The following is a 22,478-nucleotide window of genomic DNA, read 5'->3' as shown; positions in this document are numbered from 1 at the left end:
AGTGAAAATGAAACTTTAGAACTCTAAAATAAGTAGAATTTATTTAAAAATACCAGTCAAGAAAAAAGTTCAAGCAGAAAATATAAAATTACAAATAATCTGGTATGTTTGACGATATTAAAATTAAGTGCATCTATTCATAATGTAAACTATGTAAAAAGAAGAAAAATACTAGTCATATACTGGCAGAAGACACTTGCAAACGCATAACCCACAGAGAATTAGAATCTAGAATATTTAAAGGAAAATCATATAGAAACTATAATCAATAGAAAAAGATGAATAATGCAATAGGAAAGTGGGTAAAAATCATAAATAAGTAATCTTTTAGAAATCAAAGACGTGCAAATTAAAACCAAAAGGAAATGCCATTTTTTGCTGTTTAAAGTAACAGAGCTCTCTCTTGTGGGTGGGCAATTGGTACAGCTCCTTTGGAAAAAGATTACCTTCTGCCCCAGCAATTTCATTCTTACGAGCATAACCTAGGAAAACAATCGCACCTGTACCCCTGGAGACACACACAAGATTGCTGTACAGAAGTTTGCCCACAACAACGAAATGCTGGAAGCAACTCAACTACACATAATCATAGAAGGGTAAAATGAATTTTTCTGGAGTCTAACAATGGAAATCTACACCACAGTACAAAGGGAAGACTCACACTTTGTGTCATCACGGAGGAGCCTAAAAACATAATGCCAAGGGCAAGGGCAAATCACAGAGGTGAACCTATGAATCTACTTATATAATGTGCAAATCCAGACAAACTTAATGTTTTCTCTAGCTGTAGCAAATTTATGAAGAAGAGCAATAAAGTGCTAGAAGTAAAAATGAATCATTGAGCATGACAGTATAGTTATTTACCCCTGGTTGAGAAGTAGTACGGTTATAAAGACATGGGTTGAACTTCTTTTTGATTGGACATTAAATAGAATAAATAAAACTAGTGTGTTCCCTTGGAAAAATTTTTGTCTGTGAAGTACCAAAACAAAGCAAAACCAAAAGAACCCTATGGTTTATTTTCTGATGTTTTTGTGAGGTACCTCATATGCTCCACATTCTTCACAATTAAACTTCCCAAACGTGATAGGTGCTATTATTCCTTTCCTGTGGAAAGGTCAATTAATTCAAGATCCTGGTGTGTCCATAATCTTAAATGAATTTGCTCCCCCTCAAAGTTGTAACTGTGTAATAGTTTCTTGTAAAGGAAATTGATGTGATCATGTCTGGCTAACAGGAAATTGAGCAGATAAGTGGTCAGACAATTACACGCAAGCTTTAATGGACCAGCAGCTGGATAACCTGTCTCTGCGTGTCACAATCCTCCATTTTGTTCCTCAGGCTGTCTTTTGTCTTAGCACCATTTTTCATTATTGTGTATTATTTTAAAATATTTAAATTATTTTAAGAGATTAAAATGAGCATTAAAAACACCTTAACAAGCTAAAAATATTTCTCACAATATCAAATGTTGAGCCTGTAAACTTTTATTAGCCGAAAGATGCTAAATAATCATATCAGGAATTCAAACAACAGTACCAACAACCAAACTACTTTTAAAAAAGTTTTATTAGAAAAAAAATATTGTATTGCATATTTAAAAGTAACTAAACAAAGATCTTTAAAGTTATCAGATAAAAAAAGAACTTTATATGTAGAATGACAGTATTTTTTTTTTTTTACATAGGAGATCTGTGGTATAGGCCAGAGATGAGGGGGTGAGAGGATTCACCAGAGAGTGAGAACAGGCGGACTATTTACTGAAATACACTGTTAAGGGGAGCAGCGGACAAGACAGGAGAGGTCTGCTGTGCCATCTGGTTTAGCTCCCTGGCCAGCGATCAAAGTCAGGACATGGTGGTGATAGCACTGAGACTTAACACCTAGGCCACCAGAGAGGCCCAGGTTTTTTGTTTGTTTTAAGTAACATTGCATTATAACATTATGTAAGCTTCAGGTGTTTACTGTGGATAATCAACCTGTGCATATACTACCTCAGGGTCACCCACCTCTAAAAATCCAAACCCAGATAATAGATGTTAATGAGAGTTAGTGTGATGATTATTTTGCACACCTGAAATTAATTAAATGTTCTATGTAAATTGTACCTCTATTAAAAAAAAATAAAAGGGGAAAAATTTTATTAGAAATAAAAAACCTGTAACCATAGAACTAATTTGTAACTGCTGATTCTTGTAGAAGGTTGCATTGTCTTCCCTTTCTGTATTTGAAAAGGGAAAAAATTCATTCCATAAATGCATTAGAGTTATCACCAAAGTACCATAAAACCCAAGGAGCATAGTTTAAGTCACATAAAATGTTGCTGGATAATTTGTATTGAAATGGACATTCATACAAATGTAAAATCATCATTACATCTTACTGTTACCTCTTAGAAAAAAATCCATTATCTCAGCATACACTAATTGTATATAGTTTGGGGAGTTGAAATTACTGTTTTGATATATAAAAGCAATGTTTAAAAGGTCTTTGGGAAGTAGTACTATAATGGGGTGAACTCAAAAATACTGTATTTGACTTATTTTTGCCACAGCTTAGCTGTGGGATCTTGAAGAAGTAACGTTTTTTTCTGGAACTCATTTTCCTTGTCTAAATCTCTTTTATGATTGTTTCCATTCTAATTTACAATGCTAAATTTTATTTTTGTCTTCTGATACAAAAACATGTTGTAGGGTAAGGAAAAATGTCAGGCTTTTCTGCCCTCTCGCCATCAGGACAGATGATGGATCCTTGCAGTGTCCTGAATGCATGCCTGATGGCGGGCACCTGGAGTAGGGTGTGGGCATAGGTAGATGGGGTTCACCTGGGCTGAGACTGGGCTTTTAAGGGCGGCGTCACGGGGATGCCAGTAGAAGCCGAAGAGATGCAGAAAGGAAGATGAGAGCAGAGAAGCAGAGAGAACGCCAGAGAGAGTGCGGATTTGCTGGGGCCTGGGAGGCCTGCCAGCCTCTCGGCCCCCCAGCACCACCGCCTGTTGTGTACCTGGTAAATCCCAATAAAAGCCTGCAAAAAACCACTGAGGACTCTGACTCCTCCTTTGCCGGGTCTGCTGGATCAGGAAACCTGCACTGTGTCATTTCTGCTCCTGCACATGTTATTTAAGCATGTGATACAAATATTTTGGGGAGCAATTATAGTATTGGGAATCATTAGATAATTCACCCTGGTGGCGCAGGAGGTTGAGCGCAGCACTGTGAAGCTGTCCGCAGCCTCTGTAGCATGGGTTTGATGCCTGGCTGGCCAGGGAGATACCCACATGGTGCAGCAGACCTCTCCTGTCTTGCCCGCAGCTCCCCTTAGCAGTGTTTTCAGTCCGTCTGCCTGTTCTGCTCCCCACTGTGTCTCTAGTGAATTCTCTTACCTTCCCATGTGTAAAGGGCAGGAATGGACACAGTGTAGGTTTTCTGATCCAGCAGACCGGGTAAAGGAGGAGTCAGAGTCCTCAGCGGCTTTTTGCAGGCTTTTTATTGGGATTACCAGGTACACAGCAGGCAAGGGTGCTGAGAGGCCGGGAGGCTGGCATTCCTTCCAGCCCCCAGCAAATCTCCACTCTCTCTGGCGTTCTCTCTGCTTCTCTTCTTCTCAGCTTCTGCTGCTGCTGGCATCCCTGTGACGCCGCCCTTAAAAGTCCAGTCTCTCAGCCCAGGTGTACCCACTTCAGGTGCCTGCCATCAGGCATGCATTCAGGACCACAAGGTTCCCTCATCTATCCTGATGGCAGGAGGGCAGAAAAGCCTGAAGCCTTTTACCTACCCTACACCATGCCTCTGGTCTATTCCCCAGTTCTTGCAGGACTCAGTGGACTATGATGGAAGATTGTTGGTGCTTTGGTGGTAGATGTGGTGTGATATCATGCATTTAGAGAAGTGTGAACCTATACCCTTAAATGTATAGTATTGTATACCAACTCTATCTCAATAATAATAAACTTAAAACATCAGTAGGTATTCCAGAACTATTTTAAATAAACCAGTAAATAAATGAATGAATAGCATAAACTCAGTGAAGCTAAACAAAGCTTATAATTTAATTGAAAATTGATGATTTTTACTTCATTTATGTATTACAGCAAATTCTGTGTATGAGTTTTAAATTATGTGACTTTAAACATATATACCATGGAATATTACTCAGCATTCAAAAAAGATAAACACATGCAATTTGCAGCAACATGGATGGCGCTGGAAGGGATCATGCTCAGCGAAATAAGCCAGAAAGAAAAAGAAAAATACCAGATGGTCTCACTCATAGCAGGAATCTAGAAAACTTAAATAAGGGACCAGGAAAATGAATAAGTATAAGAAAGTGAAAATCAAAATCAACAAAAAACTATGAACCAGAGACACTCTATGGGGGGTAGGGGGCAGGAGGGGAGGGATTGGGGTCAAAATAAGGGGGTTGCAATTGTATGGGGAATATAAAAATAAAATTTATTATAAAAAAATAAATTATGTGACTTTAATTGGACATTATTTTTAAACTCTACCTTTCCAAATTTTCTGACCCACTCACACACTAACTTTCTACAGAACTAGAGTTTTAAAAAATTACTGAAGGAAACTGACTAGCTAGCAAGTATTTACTTTTCACATTGGCATTTTATTGGCCAATTGACATGCCTTGACCCACTCACTAAACAATCTTGGGCATGTTAATTCTCCATTTTGGAACCCTGGCTCTTTGAAAATTGAAAATAACAATGTTGACCTATTTTGAGTATGAAACAGCTAACATAGTCATAAAGTTCAAAATTCATCAGTTAGTCTGTGGAAGGTTTATCTGTAATATTAATCAGTAAGAGGTATTTACTGTGTTGCTTCCTTTAGGGAAAATTTCTGGAAATGAAACAGTACCAATTAAGAAGTACGGGTTTTTTCCATTCACCATTGCCAAAGATTGTTTTGGGGAGCAGGGTTGTTGTTTAGTGTGGGGGTTTGCTCTCCTAATTTTCTTCAAGGAGTTTTGGAAGTAATATCTTTATCCTTGTGGGGTATCTGCTGGGTAGCTTACCCTTCAAGATTATTTTCATGATACAGTGAAAGAAATAATGAGGAGGTGAGAAAATTTTAAGTCCAGAAACAGGTTCTTTGTGGAAAAAAATTTAGCACTAGTTCTTTTTTTCTTTTTTGACAATTGAGAAAGAATATTTCTGGATCGTTATTGCTAAATTTAAGATTAGACACTTTTTGAAGGCCTTATTACAAAATTATGAAACTATTATATTAAAAAAATCTGCCCGTTATAAATATAATTTCTAGTTTTGTTTAAAAAAAAAAAGGGAGTCTAAGGCTAGAAGGCCTCCTCTTCCTTGCAGATTTTACTGACTGTGGTAATTAATCTTAACATCTGTTAAGGTCACTTACCTAGTGAAATAATAAATTATCAAATAGCAGGATCATAAAAGAGTGACGATTGCCCCTATGTGGTACACCATATGGCCCAATTTAGTACTACTATAAGAAATGCCACATGCTTGGTATACAACAGGCTTAATATAGCCTGGATTAGCAAGAGTGGGATTCTGTCATGCAGTGGAAGTACAAAGTTACAGAGTATAATGATAAATTTTGGCTTCACAAAGATGAAACTATTATCATTAGCCATTAATTGCGAAGGAACTTAAATCTTTTCAAATTAAAATCATGATGGATTTTAATCACTTGGTTAATGTTGGTAAATGATTATGCCTTGAGCCATTACTATAATGATCATTATTAGCAAGAGTCTGTTTTCACAATGCTTCTAGTGTTTAAAATTAATCTAGAAGTCAAGAGCCATTAAATCGTTTCACCTGCAGCAAAATTTAAAAGATGCGCATATTTCACATAAAAGCAATTTAAAAACAAAAGCCAAGAAGAATGCAATGGAAAAAGACGCACGAAAATTAAGCTATTAACTGCAGCGCCACCAAGTGACCAACCTCAAGATTCCATGGAGAAGCAAAAGGGCAAATACACCAAAGAAAATACAGATATAGTATAAACCTCCAGTAGATGTTCGTTATTGACTTATAATGGGTCTCAAAACTCTAAAAAAGTCAACTTCTAACTCTCTAGAACTACAAGGTTTATCTGGGAAACCTCAGGAGTCTGCAGTGGATTTTCAGAGAGCCTGCAATTTGCAGAACTGGAAACAGAAATGTAGATTACACCTTTAAACAGAGGGTAAACTTTAAAATACAAGAAAAAAATTGTGCTTGAGTGATGTGAAAGGTTGGCCATTACACATACCACATGGTGTCATCTTCCAGCTTGAGGAATAAAGTGTGAATATAAGGTAGAACTACAGTACAAACTTTTTAGTTATATCTCCTATATTTGAGAAATCTCTTATCTGCTCCTTCGTGTCAGGTTTCATGTCCATAGTGTTGGAATCATACTAATTGTTTTCTGAAGTCACTTACCAGACTGGAAATGCTATTGCAAAATCACTTCAAGGCACATGGCTCCACAAAGTTTATATAAAAATATGCACATGAATGTTTGTATAGAATGCGATTGTACTGTGGCAATCTTATTGGTAACATATCTAAACTGAAGTAAAACACTAAGAACTATTAAAGGAAAAAAAGGGTAAAAATAGGAACATATTAATAAATCCAGACAAAAATCAGAAATAATCCTTAAATTCTTAAAGATTATTAATTAATTTATGAAGTATATCTAAGTTTCCAACATGTCAGCCATGGTTCTAAGTTCTAGGAATAGCATTATATCATAAATGTTGTTCTTCAAGTTGGGAAGTTATCATTAATAGGAAGGAGTTTTAAAATAATGATGGGCAGTTGAAGATGAGTTGAAAAAGAATGAAAAATTAGATTAGTTTCCAATGTAAAATCATTTCCATTTATAGAGTAAAATATCTGACCCCACCCTAATGACCTGTCCCTGAAAATGCTGTTTCTCACTTTAGGACAAGTATCAGACACTGAAAACCAACCAATCAACAACCAACAAAAATTACTAAGGAAATGATGAGCTTGAATGACTAATGGAAACAACCAAGAGGAGCTAAATATAAATTATCTGACTCTATAGTTTGAATTGCCAGGTCTAAAAGCAGAAAACTGATACGAAGGTCAGTATTGTTTTCCAGTGCACAAAGAGATAACCTTGGGAGTGAATTGTAAGAAAAAAATGAGAAGAGGAAAATCTAGACAGTATTAAAATTTAGAAAATTTAGAAAATTTAGACAGGGAAAAAAACTTCATATCAGAAAAAATCATTTGTTTAATATCATCACTTAGGGGAAATTTTACAAGTTCCACTCGGTCTGTTGGGAGCCCACTGACTAGAGCTCTGGGGCATATATTATTAGCATCCCAGAAGGACAATGGGCTGGTGCTGCTTCACAGTTTCCCGTTTACACTCTGTAAATGCTAAGGCAAGGAGGGGAAAATCATAGAGAGGGAATGGTCAAGGATAAGCAAGTGTGTTTTAGTATAATATGGACATAAATTATGGAGGTTTTCAAAATTACCAAGTACTCAAACTGTTTTCTGCCTTCACTTGTTTATCTATCATTGTTTGATTCAAGGGGGTAAACTGATCTACTACTACTTTCCTGAGGAGAGAACTGGATTCCAGCATTTAGTGCCACTATCTAGACATCATACAGGAAATGTTATTTAGGTGGGGGGGGGATTGAGAGGGGAGTGGGAGTAAATGGAAGAGGAGGAGCAGGAGGAGGAAGAGCAAGGAAGTCAACACTTGCCAAACAGCATTCAAATGACATCTTCTCTTTCTCCAGTCCAGAAATAAGGAAATCATGCAGAAAGTCACCTGGCTAAGGTGAGTTAGTTAAACAGCATTCACTCTTCTTTCCTTTGACTTGTCTATACCCTCGAGTTCCATTACAATGACCTCTAAGGAATGAGAATGTTTCTCATATTGTTGGACTGGTATAAACTGTAAATCATCACATACTGTGCAGTCACTAATTATCTTCTATTGCATTTTTAAAAGGTCAGGAAACAAAAAAAGCTCTGTTATTTCAATAACCACTTTTGGGTTCTGTAACTGGGCACCTTTTCTTGGCTTCCACTTTGAGCAAAGTACTGCTTGGAGGTTGGAGCCCAGTCATTATTTTTATAACTTCTGCTTGGTGAGTAGACTGGGGCTCTTTTAGTTACTTAAGTGACTTCTGACTTTGACCTTCTGCCATGTTCCTCGACTGACAGTTGGCTGCATTGTTTTTTGGTTTCCTGGTAGTTTTGTTACTTCTTCTAGACCTAGGCTATGACCCTGATGTTGATTCATAGAACTTTGCTCTAATTTTTGCTTTGATCTATGGAGTCATTTTAAAAGTATGTTTTAAGGGGGCCTCCCTGGTGGTGTAGGGGTTAAGTCTCAGAGCTATCACACTGTTGCTGCTACAGCCTGAATTCAATTCCCAGCCAGGGAGCTAATCCATATATGGCACAGCAGACCTGTCCTGTACTTCAGTAGATCTGCCTGTTCTGCTCCCCACTTTGTCTCTGGTGAATCCTCTTACCGCCTGCACCTCTGGCCTATACCCTAGTTCTTGTATGTCTAAATAAATAAATAAAAACGAATCTTTAAAAAATATATGTTTCAGGTTTAATCTGCTTAGTTCTGCTGGGAGAAAAGCTCTACTTTTAAGACCTGTGTCTAAGAATTTGTCAAGTAAAAACAAATTCTTGTCTTTTGTCATTTCAAGTACAAATGAATCATTACAATATCTCTGCTGAAGCAATACAGTTTAAATGATCATTAAGCATAAACTTTAGTTGTTATTAGTTACTCTTATGGATAAGGGAATTTTTAAACTACTTGTACCCTTTTATTTCTGCTAGGAATCAAGGTAGTGGGATTTTTTTTTTTTTTGGTTTGTTTGTTTTAATAGCAGCAGCTAGAAATATAGGCTCTAGAATAATCATATAACTGATATATCCAATTGGTTTACCAAAGCATTATGAAACATAGCTTATTATGCATACTCTGTAATTTTCTTGCATAAGTAAATTATTGTTATTTCCTTTAAGTACAGCTGGCATTCACATTTTTCTCCCTCCATAATTTAGAAATTTTGATCAACAGACAGGTAAATAGATGGTCTTTCGTGATAAGTTATAATTAAAGTACCAAATGCTTACTTATGTTAGGAAATAGATTGCCTTAAAATACACCTATGCATACCAGTTAAGTGGATCCACATGATTTCTATAACAGAAAGTACTTATAATGGAAAATTGCAATTCTGAACTATGGTGGAATACAAATACTAAATATCCAGCATTTGCTAGAATTATGCCACAATTTACAGAGATTCTCTGATTTACAAAATCATCACTTCATGCCCTCCCAAGACAGCATCAGTTAACATGATTGCCTAATTTCTCCTCGGTTATCTGCTTTAACTGTCAGAACATATGACTGGGCAATGGAAGATAAAATGACTCCTTTACCCGCACATGCTCCTTTCTCCCATAAATTTGTGATATGGGCTTCCAGGACACATGGGTTTTGGAATTCTATATAATATGTCAGTTTGTACCCAAGGATAGACTAAAGATCTGAAGTCAAACTAATCATTTGGAATGGAATGGAACTTCTAAAATAAAAAGAAAACTTTTCACCTTTACGTCATCATACTATGCTTTTTTTTTTTTACAAAGCAATAATGAATTTTTTTACAAAGCAATAATGAATCAAAGTCTTTGTAAACATTAGATATTAAATCTGAATCATAAAATCTTTAATATTTTAGAAAGGGGAATTTAGTTATTGCTACTTTTGTTAATATAGATTAAAAAGGTCAAATGTTGGAAGTTTCGTAAGATTTATAATGACATGAAATCACAGTGTATTAAGAAATTTCCTTGAACACAATTATGTGCTAAATGTTCTACTAGACAAATATCTTTAGTATTGTAGAGCTTCACAAAACCTGTAAAATAGATCATATTAATTCCTACTCAGAAGAGAAAATGATATAATTTGACAAAGTTGCTACTAGGTTTTGGTTTTAAACCTGTTCTTTTTACTGCACTGTGCTGCATTCTTAGATGATTTCAGAGGTAATAGCTCTACTTTTCCCTACTTAGTCCATTAATTCTCTCTAAAATGTCCCTCAAATTTAGTCTGTTCGATAGACCAATGTTTAACCCTCTATTGAATACTTACTATCTAAGGTAGTCCTAAGTATTCCAATTTTGTATAGCTTTTTCATGAATTTTTATTCTTATGAATCAAAATTTGCCACACTATATATTTTCTACTTCTTCCTATTTTTGTGCTCTGGAATAATACAGAAAAAACTAATTGCTTATGCATACAGCAGTCTTTGAAATATGCACATTACCATGCTTCAACATCTCCAATTCTTTTTTCTTTAAAGATTTATTTATTTATACAAGAACTGGGGTACAGGCCAGAGACATGGGAGGGTGAGAGAATTCACCAGAGACAGAGCGGGGAGCAGAACTGGCAGAGGGACCGAAGACTCTGCTGAGGGGAGCAGCAGGTGAGACAGGAGAGGTCCGCCGCACCATGTGGGTATCTCCCTGGCCGGCCAGGAATCAAACCCACGCTACAGAGGCTGCGGACAGTTCCACAGCACTGCGCTCAACTCACTGTACCACCGGGGAGGCCCCAACATCTCTAATTCTTAAAAATTCGTGTATTGCAGAAATCATTGATTGTCCAATTATGGTCTGTAAAATAATAAAACATGTGACAATGATGTCTGTTTATTAACTGGAGAATATGGTTTCAGTTACCTGTTTTTCTGGATGGGTGTTGTTTATAAGAAAGCGATTAATGAGAAAGATATTCATGCAAGTCAGGATTGGGCTTGTATGCATTTACTTTTTTTTTTAATTAAGAAGAAGTGCAAATGTGCATGTAAGGTATTCCTAAACGTTGCCAAGTTTGGTACTTTGGAATAGGATTTGTTGAGACATCAAATAAATGTACGAGATGAGAATAAGAACAGAAAATGCATAACTTATATGATACAGCATGAACAATGTCATTGTAATAAAGCTTTCAAGACTTGTTTCATAGTAGGGCATTTGGTAAAAGTAGGTCTGGCCTTCTATCCAGTAGAGAAAGCTAAACGCAGTTCAACTGTCTTTGTGATATGCCAAGGGAAGTGACCTAAGGTGAGTTTAGATAGATTTTTTTGTACTGTGGCTAACTGTCAGGGACTTGGAAAGGAAAGGACTGGAAAAGTAGGGCATGTGTAAGAAGAGGCATGTGAATGGACATGTAAGAGTGGGCAAAAGTGTGACATTTTCATATTTGTGTTAATGGCCACCAGAAAGCATCTGACATCATGTCAAGAAGCATTGAACAAACAAGTCAGCAAAATGACTTGCCCAGTTGATACTAAGCATTCTTTGTCATTGGCCACTCCAGAATCAGGAGGCAGATATGTGAATAGAGTAGCCCAGTGATGGAGACTGTGCGTGATGCCACCAACATGAACTCCTATTTAAGAGGCCAGTATTACTGTTGCTGTCTCTGATTTTCAATACTGAGCCTTCAGAGTGATGCTGTTCCTCAAGGAGGCCAACTGTCCACTTCACAAGAAGTTGGCTACATTGAGCCTTTTCTATCCTAGAAAGGCCAGTGGTTCATTGTCACAGGGATAAATACCTATTCCAAATACAGGTGTTTTACTTTTTGCTTACAGAATCTGGACAAATACTGCTATTTGGAGGACTTGTGGAATGCCTTGAGCCACAGCCTGAAAGCATACATGCTATGAAAGACATAGTTTCCAACCAGGTGGAACCACTTCAAAGCATGACTGTGGGATACACTGAACTTTTGATATACCATCTTGTCCAGAAGCAGCCAGCCTCAGAGGGTGCTGCAACATTCTTCTCGATAGAGTTGACATTTTGGTGCAAAAGCAATCCCTCTACAAATATATCGTTTTTAGGATGAAGTTTATGCATTAAACCAGAAACTCCTGCATAGTGCTGTGTTCCCAACAGGGTGTGGAAACCAAAGACTGAAAGCAAGATTGCCTTACCATCGCTCTAAATGACACACTGGAAGATTTTGTGCTTTCCACAATTATAAACTCACAAGGTTAGAGGTATACTGACCTCCAAAGAGAGACCACTCTTCTCAGGGAACAAAGAAGGGGTCCTCTTGAATTATAAGCTATGGCTGCTACCAGGGCACTTGGGTCTTGTGGTCCCTGGCTGGAGCAGACCAGAAGAGTGAACACACTGGCTGGGCCTCTTGCCTTGATCAACAAGAGGAGGCAGAGCTGTTTTTTACACCATAGAGTCAGGGAGGAATATGTGTGGATCTGAAATGATCCATTTGGACACTTCCCCATACCTCCTTGCCCCACTGTAATGGTTAACAGACAGGTACAGCACAGTGTTCTGAGAAACATGATTGCCAAAGGCTGATACACCTCAGAAATAAAGATTCAGGTAGCATCCTTGGATAAGGCACTTGGACATCTGGAGGTGGCAGCTGAAAGCGATGGGAATTTAGAATGCATAGCACAAGAGTAAGGGGATAAGTACCATTTAAAGCTCTGGGACCAACTTCAGTAATAACATGCCATTCACCCTGTTAATTTCCCTATAAGTTTTCCCTCATGAAGCAGGGTACAGGGAAACCATGGAGGAAGTTTTCCCAAAATGAGAATAGAGCAGATCTGTAGAGTGCATAGGATGGGCAGTGGCACCACAGAACTCCTGACTGATGTCCCTGTTCTTGTTTCTCTGTATCCATTACTGTGTTCACACTAAGGCCACACCTCCTGCAGGATGCTCTAGGCCAATGTGTCCGGGCAGTGTACTATTCCCACCCATCCTACTGGACACAGAATTCCTATGACATTCCTATGCCCCAAGTCCTCAAATGTGGGTAAAACTTCCCTAGAACTGCATCGAAATTTGAGGCTCTTTCTCCTCCTCTCTTTCACAGGTGTAAGACCTAAATGATAGTGTATGTGCTCTCTGCACCTTCTCCTGCTCCCTCTCCATTATCTTAGGTTTTTCATTGTGTAACTCTCTTGCATGTCTAGTCTCATCTTGGTGACTGCTTCTCAGAAGGCCTAAACTAACATGGGAATCAAATCCATTGCAGCATCTCTTACCATCCTCTCTGCTCAGAAATGGGGAGCAGCATAATGTTTTCCAAAATGTTACCTGCTCTGCCTCTTTCCAGATATGGTTGTGATAGGAACCATAAGCTCCTTCTCCAAAGGATCTCTTCCACAAACCCATCCTCCACTTCATATCCTCCTAACCCAAGGAAATTGCGTATGGAAGATGGAAAATAAGATGAAATAGTTAATATGGTTTTACATCTGACTTTGAGGCCCAAGTTCATTTATTTCATATCTAAAATCTGTGGCAGCTTGCTGCTCCTCTTCTATCATTCTGCTTATAGGACATCAACAAACATTTCTTGAGTAAATCCTTGTATTTCCTTCACATAGCACCAATTAAGGGCTCAAAATACTTGTGGTGGTAGATGCCAGATGCTTCACTTACTTCATTTTTCCTCATAAGAGAACCTCACCAACAGACTCCCACATTGCACTTAGGCTATGTGCACCCAGTTTATTTTCCCATTTTGCACTGTCAGAGCTACACCCTGTGCTTTTCCTCATTTGCCCTTTTCAACATGTAAAGCATTTGGTGTGCAGAATCAGCAGAATGCTTAGATCCTGGTTCTAACACTTATTCTGAAAACATAGCTCATTTATCCTGAGCCTCGGTGTCTTCATTACTAAATGAAAATGATACCTTACTCAGGTGGTTGCTATAAGTATTAAATAAAACAAACTATAAATTATAAAAGGAGCACAAATGTCAGTGATCATTGGTTTTTGCTTTTCTCTCCTATTCAAACCATCCTAAACCACAAACTATTCCTTCAGAAACTTTTCCCAAGATGACTAGATGGTGATAAATCTTCTCTATTCTTTGTTCTCCACTTTACATATATGAACTTATTCTTGTTTGCTATGTAATGTGTAAGCAATATATTGCATACCTCTCTGGAAGCTTCCAAAAGTGCTTCATATTCTCATTTTGTTTTCTGTCTGAATTAATGTTTTCTCTCATATTTTATCATGAAACACATAAATATACAAAACCCTGAAAACAACTTTTTGTTACATCTTTCTCAGTGATATGTACAATTAAACACATAATGCATGCTTAAAATGATAATTGTGATAAGTAGTACTAATAGAAATATATTCACTGCCCCTCTTTGCTGGCTTCCTTTTAGGTCACTTTTGAGCAGGAGCTTTAAGAACTATTATGTGGTCTACCATTGCCCTTTTCTCCCTTGACATAAGAAAGCCAGTATTCCAAGTAGGAGCTGCTTCTTCAGCCTCAATATCTAGTATGAGAACCAAGCCATGTGTGAAATAATATAAAGGGAAAAAGGAATGCAGGGTGTACCAAAATCAGACGTGTCTAATATTTTATCACGGAACAATTCTCTTCCATTAAGACCCCAGGAATTGTCAGTTTACTATTGTGGAATACTAAACAGAAATGTGAGAGCATTCTTATATTTTGCTTTCCTTCTACTTTAAAAAAAATAAAATATGGGGCCTCCCCGGTGGCGCAGCAGTTGAGCGCTGGGTTGCGAAGCTGCCCACAGCCTCTGCAGCGCTGGTTCAATCCCTGGCTGCTCCCTGGCCACCGGAGGAGGGTCCCACATGGCGGGCAGACCTCTCCTGCCGCCCGCTGCTCCCCTCAGCAGTGTACTTCGGTCCGTCTGCCTGCTCTGCTCCCCGCTCTGGCTCTGGTGAATTCTCTCACCCTCCCGCGCTTCTGACTGTACCCAGGGCTTGTATGAATAAATAAATAAATCTAAAAAAAATTAAAAAATTAAAATAAAATAAAATATGTTTGTATTTTCCATTATACAACAGTTCTATACCAAATGAAACTGGAATGAAACATAACATATGGATGAAAAAAGAAAGTTTCATTTGTTGCCAAATATCTTATCTACAGAACATCTGGATTTTTAGAGCATCTGCACAACTGACAGTCTCTCGACTTTTCATCTCAATGTTTGGTAAATACAGAGAAAATATTTCCTTTCTAAATCTAATTCTTTTTCGCAGGCAGCGCTATCCTAATAGCATATTTGTTAATATCCTTATCACCCTACTATTTGGTCAAATAGAATATGGATACAATTTTAGAGCAAACTAAATAGTTTAATGTTATGGCACATGCCTACATACAAGCTCTGACAGTTAGAAAGGAAAATTCTTGGTGAATTCGTTCTCTATAGCAATCAATCTATTTCAACAGAGACTAACAATAGAATATATCAAAGCACTTACTCCACATTCAGTGGTCTCTATTGTGTTTGTCCTTTATGTGAGATGAGAGGATTCTATTCTTTGACCAGATGCTAATATAGTCCTATAACATCTGCATGAATGTCTGCTTGGCACTTAGGGTAAGGGGGGAAATTTGATTGTACTCTTGAGGTTATGGAACATGGAGACAAGCATCATAATCATCCCTTGCAAAAACTCCAAGGGGCTTAGTTACATGTTTTTCCCTTGTCAACATCTGTCAAGAACCACATGTCAATTACTACTCCATCTTTTCTCAGGTAATAAAGGAACAGAGAACTCCCAAATGAACAGTCTTTATCTTCCCAACAATATGCCCCAGGCCTTTGTGTTTGGATCTAGCCCTCATGAATTTTTGTCATTTTCTTCTTACAGAGATCTTGGCAAAGAAAGAGTCCTGAATGGGAGAAAAGGGTGTTACTTCTAGTACAGCAAACCATATATGAGTGTCTTTGTTCAGGAGATCTAATAGAAAAAAAAAGACAGGGGAATTTTAATTCAACTATTTCCCTTTCCCTGGAGCCACCTCCATGTTTTATTGAAAACATCACTGAACAGCTGATTTCTATTCAGTCTCATTCTGTATGACTGATTTTCTTTTCTTTTGCATTAGTTGCCCTCTACCTGTGTGTGTGTGTTTTACCTAGACAAAAAACCCTACCCTATAAAATAGTGACTAGGTAAGTGATGATACTGCACTGTCTAGCCAGGAGTATAATGCCTAGAATGAAACATAAAGCCACCTATGCTTCAAAAGTACTCCTAGAACCAAGAAATGTTTAATGTGTGATCTAGGCAATTAGTTAGTCTTCCTTCTAAGACACAGCTCACAAAAATGAACAGAGATCTTATCTTAACAGAATATTTTCATAGGCTTCCTCATTCATTTGACAATGAATCACTTGGCACATCATCATTTTCCTTGAATTCCAAATGGACCATTTGTCATGACTTTCAGACTAGAATCAGCAGAAAGATTCCATATTTCAGGTTGGAAAGCATTTGAAAATAGCTAAGCACAAATGAAGAGAACTTGTAAGTTGTCAGTGTGTTGCCAATGTTTCTCTGGTAAGAAGGGGTTGAAAATAGCTATTTACCAAATTTTGCAGGTGGTTCACTTGAGGTTCTGTGTTCTGTTGTGAGTATTCTAGGTTTTTTTTTTTTTCTTACACCTAAATTTTAAAAGTTATGGTTATTCTATAGTCGGGCTTCAAAATTCTCGGAATTTTTTTCTGCGGAGCATAGTCTTGGGTGCTAAAACCACGAAGACCCAGATCTTGCCTTCAGGAGTTTAGTTGGATGACAGAGCCAGACACTTACACAAAGAATACTATGCAATTAACTAAAGATGGTTACACATACTTTGCTGCTACTCCCACCAAAGGGTGAAGTCTCCCTCCTCACTCCCTTAACATAGGCTGGTCTCATGACTAATTTAATCAATAGACTGCAACAGAAGTAATGCTTAGCTACTTCTGTATCTAGGCCTTAAGAGGGCTTGGAGCTTCCACTTTCTCCCTTTTGGAAAATAACTCCCCTGTGGCAAGGAGTCCAGATTATCCCTCTTAAAATAGGCTATCCTGGAATTGGATAGCCTGGAATTGAAAATTGGAGGAATTGGAGCAATCCTGGAATAGAAAAAAACATGGAGCGTAAGATCACATGAACAAGAATTGAAGAGTCACAGCTGACAATACCAGAGCCCAAAGGTTATGTAACCTTGGACCTACTAGTCAACCCAGCCTGCAGTTGGGTGCAGTTTCTTCCATAATTCCAGCTAATACCAAGTAGAATAGAAAGACCATCCATCCAGTCAGCCTAAAAAGTAATGAAAAATAATAAGTTATTCTTGTTTTTCCTGAGTTTGGGGAGTATTTGTTGTACATCATTAGTTCACTGGTACTGCTTACAAAAAAAAATATATATATATATAAACATTTTTCAAGAGTCATGTTGAAGCATAAAATGCAAAGAATAATGAATTAATAAATGAGTAGAAGTCACAGGAGGCTATAATAAAGTCTAACAGTTTTGAGAGGAAAACCTATGTATGAATCTTTACCCCACTGCTTACTAGCTTTATAATCTTGGACAAGTCGGGACCTTTCTTGAAATTCAGTTTCTTAATCTATAAAATGGAAATAATAATTCCTACTTCACAGAAATATAGTAAAGGTAAATAAATTTAATACTATTTACAAAGCTCTTAGCACAGCTCTTCGCAGAGATTAAGACTCAGTGCCAGCTATCATTCTTATAAAGTAATCATAGAAGAGCTTTCTGGAGAAGATGGATTTTGATTTGCATAAATATTAATTTTTAGATTTTATTTTGTAGTAATGAGATAGATTTAATTCATTTATCCCTGAATCTCCATGTATGATTCAGTTTTCTCTTTTCTCCTACTAGATTATAAATTTATATTGATTTGTATTAAGAAAGGTGACATAGTCACTTTGCAAAAAAGTGTCTTAGGCAGTGATATATTTCAAACCCATGTCCTTTCTGCTTGTGCATATAGTTAAATGTAGGTATGGCCATGAGACTGAATTCTGGCTGGTAGAATGTGGGCCAGAATGATAAATACTACCCTGGGCCTGAACCACAAATACCTCCCACCTCCAATACTCCCCAAGATTTCCTTTTCCAGTTTGTTTGGAACAGAAGTTCCTGTGAGGTGAGCTAGGGGATCTCTGTATTAAAATAGTGCATCTTTAAGGTGAAAGGAGCTTAGAGCCAAAACATCTTAGTAGAGAGCTATTCATACAGGAACTGCTTCACTGTGAAATAAGCAAGAAATACTTTTGTGTTGAGCCTCTGATAGTTCAGCATTTATGTAGTATAGTGGCTAGTATTATCATAACTAATGATTTTAATAGTATTCTGACAATTATTCAGAATTAATAATTCTGAAAATTATTATTTTACTCCCCCATTCTTTTTTCCACAGAAGTAAACTTACCTTTCACTTCATTCATTATCTCTGCCCTCACTTCTGTGCATTCTCTCTGTACTTTGCCTCTACCAAGGCCACCAAGTTATTTACCTCTCCAAGAGTTACAAAGCTTCTTCCCAAGCTTCTCCCAACTAGAGAGAAATAGGAACTTTCTTTTCCCCTCCTTTATTGCCATTTCCATTTCATTTTCTAAAATACAAACTAATACTCATAGCAGAGTCTCTGAGATAGGTGATGTTAAATTTTCTGTAAAACTGGATTATTTTTAGGTGCTTAAAGTAATGAAAATTTAAAACAGTTGATTACTGATTGAATACAAGATACTATGTACTTTATATAGATAAAATTATTTAGTCCTCATAACAAAACTGTGCAATAGATATCATTATTATCTCCATTATACAGATGACAAAACCCAGACTAAGAATAAGCTACCAAAGTCACACATAGAAAAGCCAGAATATCTGAAACCAGAACCTGCATATTTACTTATATCTTTTATGGCTTCTCAGCATGTGATCATAGACATTATTTTCTATTAAAGTGTGCTGCATGAATTAAACAGAAAATAGATAGTTTATGGAAAAAATAATCTGAAATGCTTGTTTTGAGACCAAAAGCCATTAACAGTATTCAGTTAAACATGAGATATTAGCGTACAGTCATTAATTGCATTATTTTCCATAATCTCTTAGACAGGAATTGTCACTCAGTAATTTGTAACATCCTCTTGTCCATAGGGTCAGGTGCTCTGCTTTGGAGAAAAAAAAAAGTGAACAACCAGTCCTGGTGGTCAGTTTGCCCTTTTCAGTGTGATGAGTTACTGAATTCTTGTTTGCTTTTTCAGCTGAAAGCTTTCTTACAATGCTAACAATGTTACGGTGATATTTTTGGAGGGAAAAATCTCTCAAAAGCATCATCATAAGGAGCACCATGCATTAAATAATTATTATATGCCAAGAACTATGCTAATTACAGTAGCCCTATAATTGGAATTCTTATCCCCTTTTTAAATATGAAAAAAATTAAGGCAAAGATGCCAAGTTATTTACCACAATCACACAGCAAGGAAGTAGCAAAGCCTAGCTTTGAGCTCTGTCTGGTGCCAGAGCCTGCCTTCCCAACTATATAACACAAAGCGCGATCTTCAGACACCTGATCTATGGATGACCCCTGGGTCAATATATGGCAGCCTGAAATTGATCATCAAGCTGTGAATGGGTCTTGGTCTCTCCTGTTTGGAGAGGGCAGCATTCTGGGTTATACTTCAAATAAGAAACCTCAAATTTGATGGCAGGAAGTTAAAAGTATGCAACTCTCAAAATAATGTACATGTATTTTATTATAGCTTTTTTCAAAAAGCAGTTATTTTAAGGGCACAACACTGAGATGGGTATATTGGAATTGATCTTTATACTCCCTACAGACACACACATAGGGAACAACTTCGTAAGTATTACTTGCTAGCAGATTGCCTTTACCTGGGAGAGAATCACTCAAATTCTAGAATATAGGCATACCATTCATGAACTATTTTCCTACATGTATCCAGTAAGGGACATTTGGGCAAAAAAGAGTCCCTCTAGATGGGGCTAGGAAGGAGTGTACATGTTCCTCAGGCTTTTTTTTTAAGATTTATTTATTTATGCATACAAGAACGGGGGTACAGGCCAGAGGTGTGAGGGGGTGTGTAAGAGGATTCACCAGAGACAGAGCAGGGAACAGAACAGGCAGACTGACTGAAATACACTGCTGAGGGGAGCAGCGGGTGAGTCAGGAGAGGTCTGCTGTGCCATGTGGGTTGCTCCCTGCCCAGGGATTGAACTCGTGCTGCAGTGGCTGTGGATAGCTTCATAGGTTGTGTCTTAACCCCTTGCGCCACCAGGGAGGCCCTCCTCAGGCTTTTTAGGACCTAAAGAGCACAAATCAAAATCTCAAAGGAAGTATGTATATGGTTTATATAGGTCAATGTACATTTCTTTTTTCAAATAGAGATATGGAACTTTGTCTTTATTAGAGACATTTGCCAATATCTTCCTTTGTCTTTGGTCTAGGTCTTTGGAAGATTGAATAACCAATTTCATGGTTATTTCTGGCACCCCAGGACCCCAGCGATTGTAGTGAAGTTATCATTATATCTAATTGGTTTAGAAAAATTGTCAACAAAACATATATTTTGGAATATTGTTGATAGAGGAATTATTCATTTTCAAATATAGGCAATCATTCTAGATGTAATTTGGAGCCAGATCACTTTATGGGTTTTTGTTATTGTTGCAATTCTTTCATCCAATGAAAGAATCAATGTGCAGGTGTTTTTGCCTTTCTGCAACATATGTTTTCCTGAAAGAAGAAAAAACAACTCAAATCTATAAAATCACATACTAAAAATAGTAGGGTTTGTGGGCAAAATAGCATCGGGATCAAACCATTCAAAATGCATGTAGTTTCCACTTAAAACATGAAAGGTTCTAACTGGTGCTAACAAAACGCTATTATTTCTAAGAAAAAATACAGCATAATTTAGAAAGCTATTACATAAATTCTACTGCACAAATAGGACTTTGCATTAGAAAAAAAATAAAGCTAACCGGAAGCACTGGGGCAACTGAGAGCAAAGCACACAAGATTAGGAAGAACCATTCTTTATGGTTCTCTAACCATTCTTTAGAGAGGGCTTGAGGCTAAATGGAGCCAAAAGAATCATAGCTAAACTGGCCCGGGACAGCCCTGTCTGAGATGTGTAGCCATTTTAGGGCACTTTGCATTCAGCTGCTATTTGCACAGTGAGACAAGACATTAACTTGCTGGGAAAAATCACACATGAACCAGTGTGTCTTCACAATGACATCATTCCTTGATCCCTGTTACACAAGAGCGTATTCACATTGCAGAAACATGTATTAAAGCAGGACAAACTGTGAGAGGAAGTACAACAATATGATTCTGGAAGATACTGTGTTCAAAAACTGATTAAAAACTTTTCACAGTTAAAGTGGAAACTGGATTATTATTAGTCTGACTTTTAATAGAGAATGAGTTAGCTAGTTAACTTTGTCAAGTATGTTATATCAAATTTAAGCCTGTTAATGTTTAAAGAAATGTAATCACTACTATAAAGTAAAATTAGTGACACATGAAGAAAAATCTTAACAAAAATCATTTACCCCAGAATATCTTGCTCTCCTGCCAGCTTCAGTCCAAAGTCATTATACATTTAGAATCAAAATGCAATAGTGCTGCTGAGATACTGTTTCTGCACTATTTAGTCAAACTTTTGAACTTTGGCCAGTAAAATTTTATAGTACATTTTTATGGGAAAAGATGAATAGGACTTCAAAACTATTCCCAAGTTTCTGTTATAAGAGTGATTTTTAGCTGTGACCTTAGTTCTGACTTAACATCGATTTTAACACTCAGCCATATAACCTATTTTATTTACTTCTATCCTTAATAGAAAAATTATTAGTATGATTTTTGAATAATTTCTTATGAATAATGAAACAATTTTAATTACTTTAAAGTTATGTTATCTAATATGGTAGCCACTAGCCACATATAGTTATTTAAATTAAAGTTAAGTAAAAATGCAACTTCTCAGTCACACCCACCACGTTTCAAGTGACAAGTGTATTGGACAGTGAAGATATAGAATATTTCATTATCAGAGAAAGTTCAACAGTAAAGCAGTAACTCTATTGACCTTCACAGCTCTGCCAAATTTCTGAAAAAACACACAATAAATCCATGGATCTGTGCTGTCATTAGAAAGTGTTAGTATACCTTCTGTACCTTCAGCCTCTTTTTCCCCTTCCTTTGCAGTGGTAAATGGTGAGATTGTTCTTCCTTCGTTTTGCCTTGGGTGCTGGGGAGAGAGTTCACCCAGGTACCCTTGGCCACAGTGGACCAACTTTTGCAAAATGCTGTCAGTGACCTGTTATTTCCTCGGCCCCAGTCATCTTCCAACTGCATCCCTATTTGTTTGCCCAAGGTAATTTTCTGAAGCTGTTGTGATATTCTGGCACTAATGCCAGGAAATTAACACAAAGTAAAAGATATCTTCAACCAATAGTTGATTGAAGGTGGAGTAAATATACTGTAGTTTCCCCTCTATTTTGTAGCATTGTCTGGAATGGCACAAGGTGGTAGCTTTTTGGAAAGTACGCTC

At 37.2% G+C, this 22,478-nt stretch overlaps 1 long non-coding RNA gene across 4 annotated transcripts in view; it reads left to right on the top strand.

The window, feature by feature from the left end:
- The window catches only part of LOC119255996 (uncharacterized), a 113,898-nt gene that overhangs the window by 57,705 nt on the left and 33,715 nt on the right, over positions 1-22,478 (top strand). For all 4 annotated transcript variants that reach the window (XR_008553600.1, XR_008553598.1, XR_008553599.1 and 1 more), the window contains exons 2-5: positions 6,934-7,098; positions 7,771-7,811; positions 14,914-15,062; positions 22,133-22,301. This is a non-coding gene — a long non-coding RNA (uncharacterized LOC119255996). The remainder of the gene's footprint in view (positions 1-6,933; positions 7,099-7,770; positions 7,812-14,913; positions 15,063-22,132; positions 22,302-22,478) is intronic.

The sequence above is a fragment of the Talpa occidentalis genome, unplaced genomic scaffold (assembly GCF_014898055.3).
Source record: "Talpa occidentalis isolate TD23 unplaced genomic scaffold, MPIMG_talOcc4v2.1 talOcc4.3, whole genome shotgun sequence".
Taxonomy (NCBI): domain Eukaryota; kingdom Metazoa; phylum Chordata; class Mammalia; order Eulipotyphla; family Talpidae; genus Talpa; species Talpa occidentalis.
Note: the sequence above shows the minus strand (reverse complement) of the source record. Positions and strands in the feature narration are given on the sequence as shown.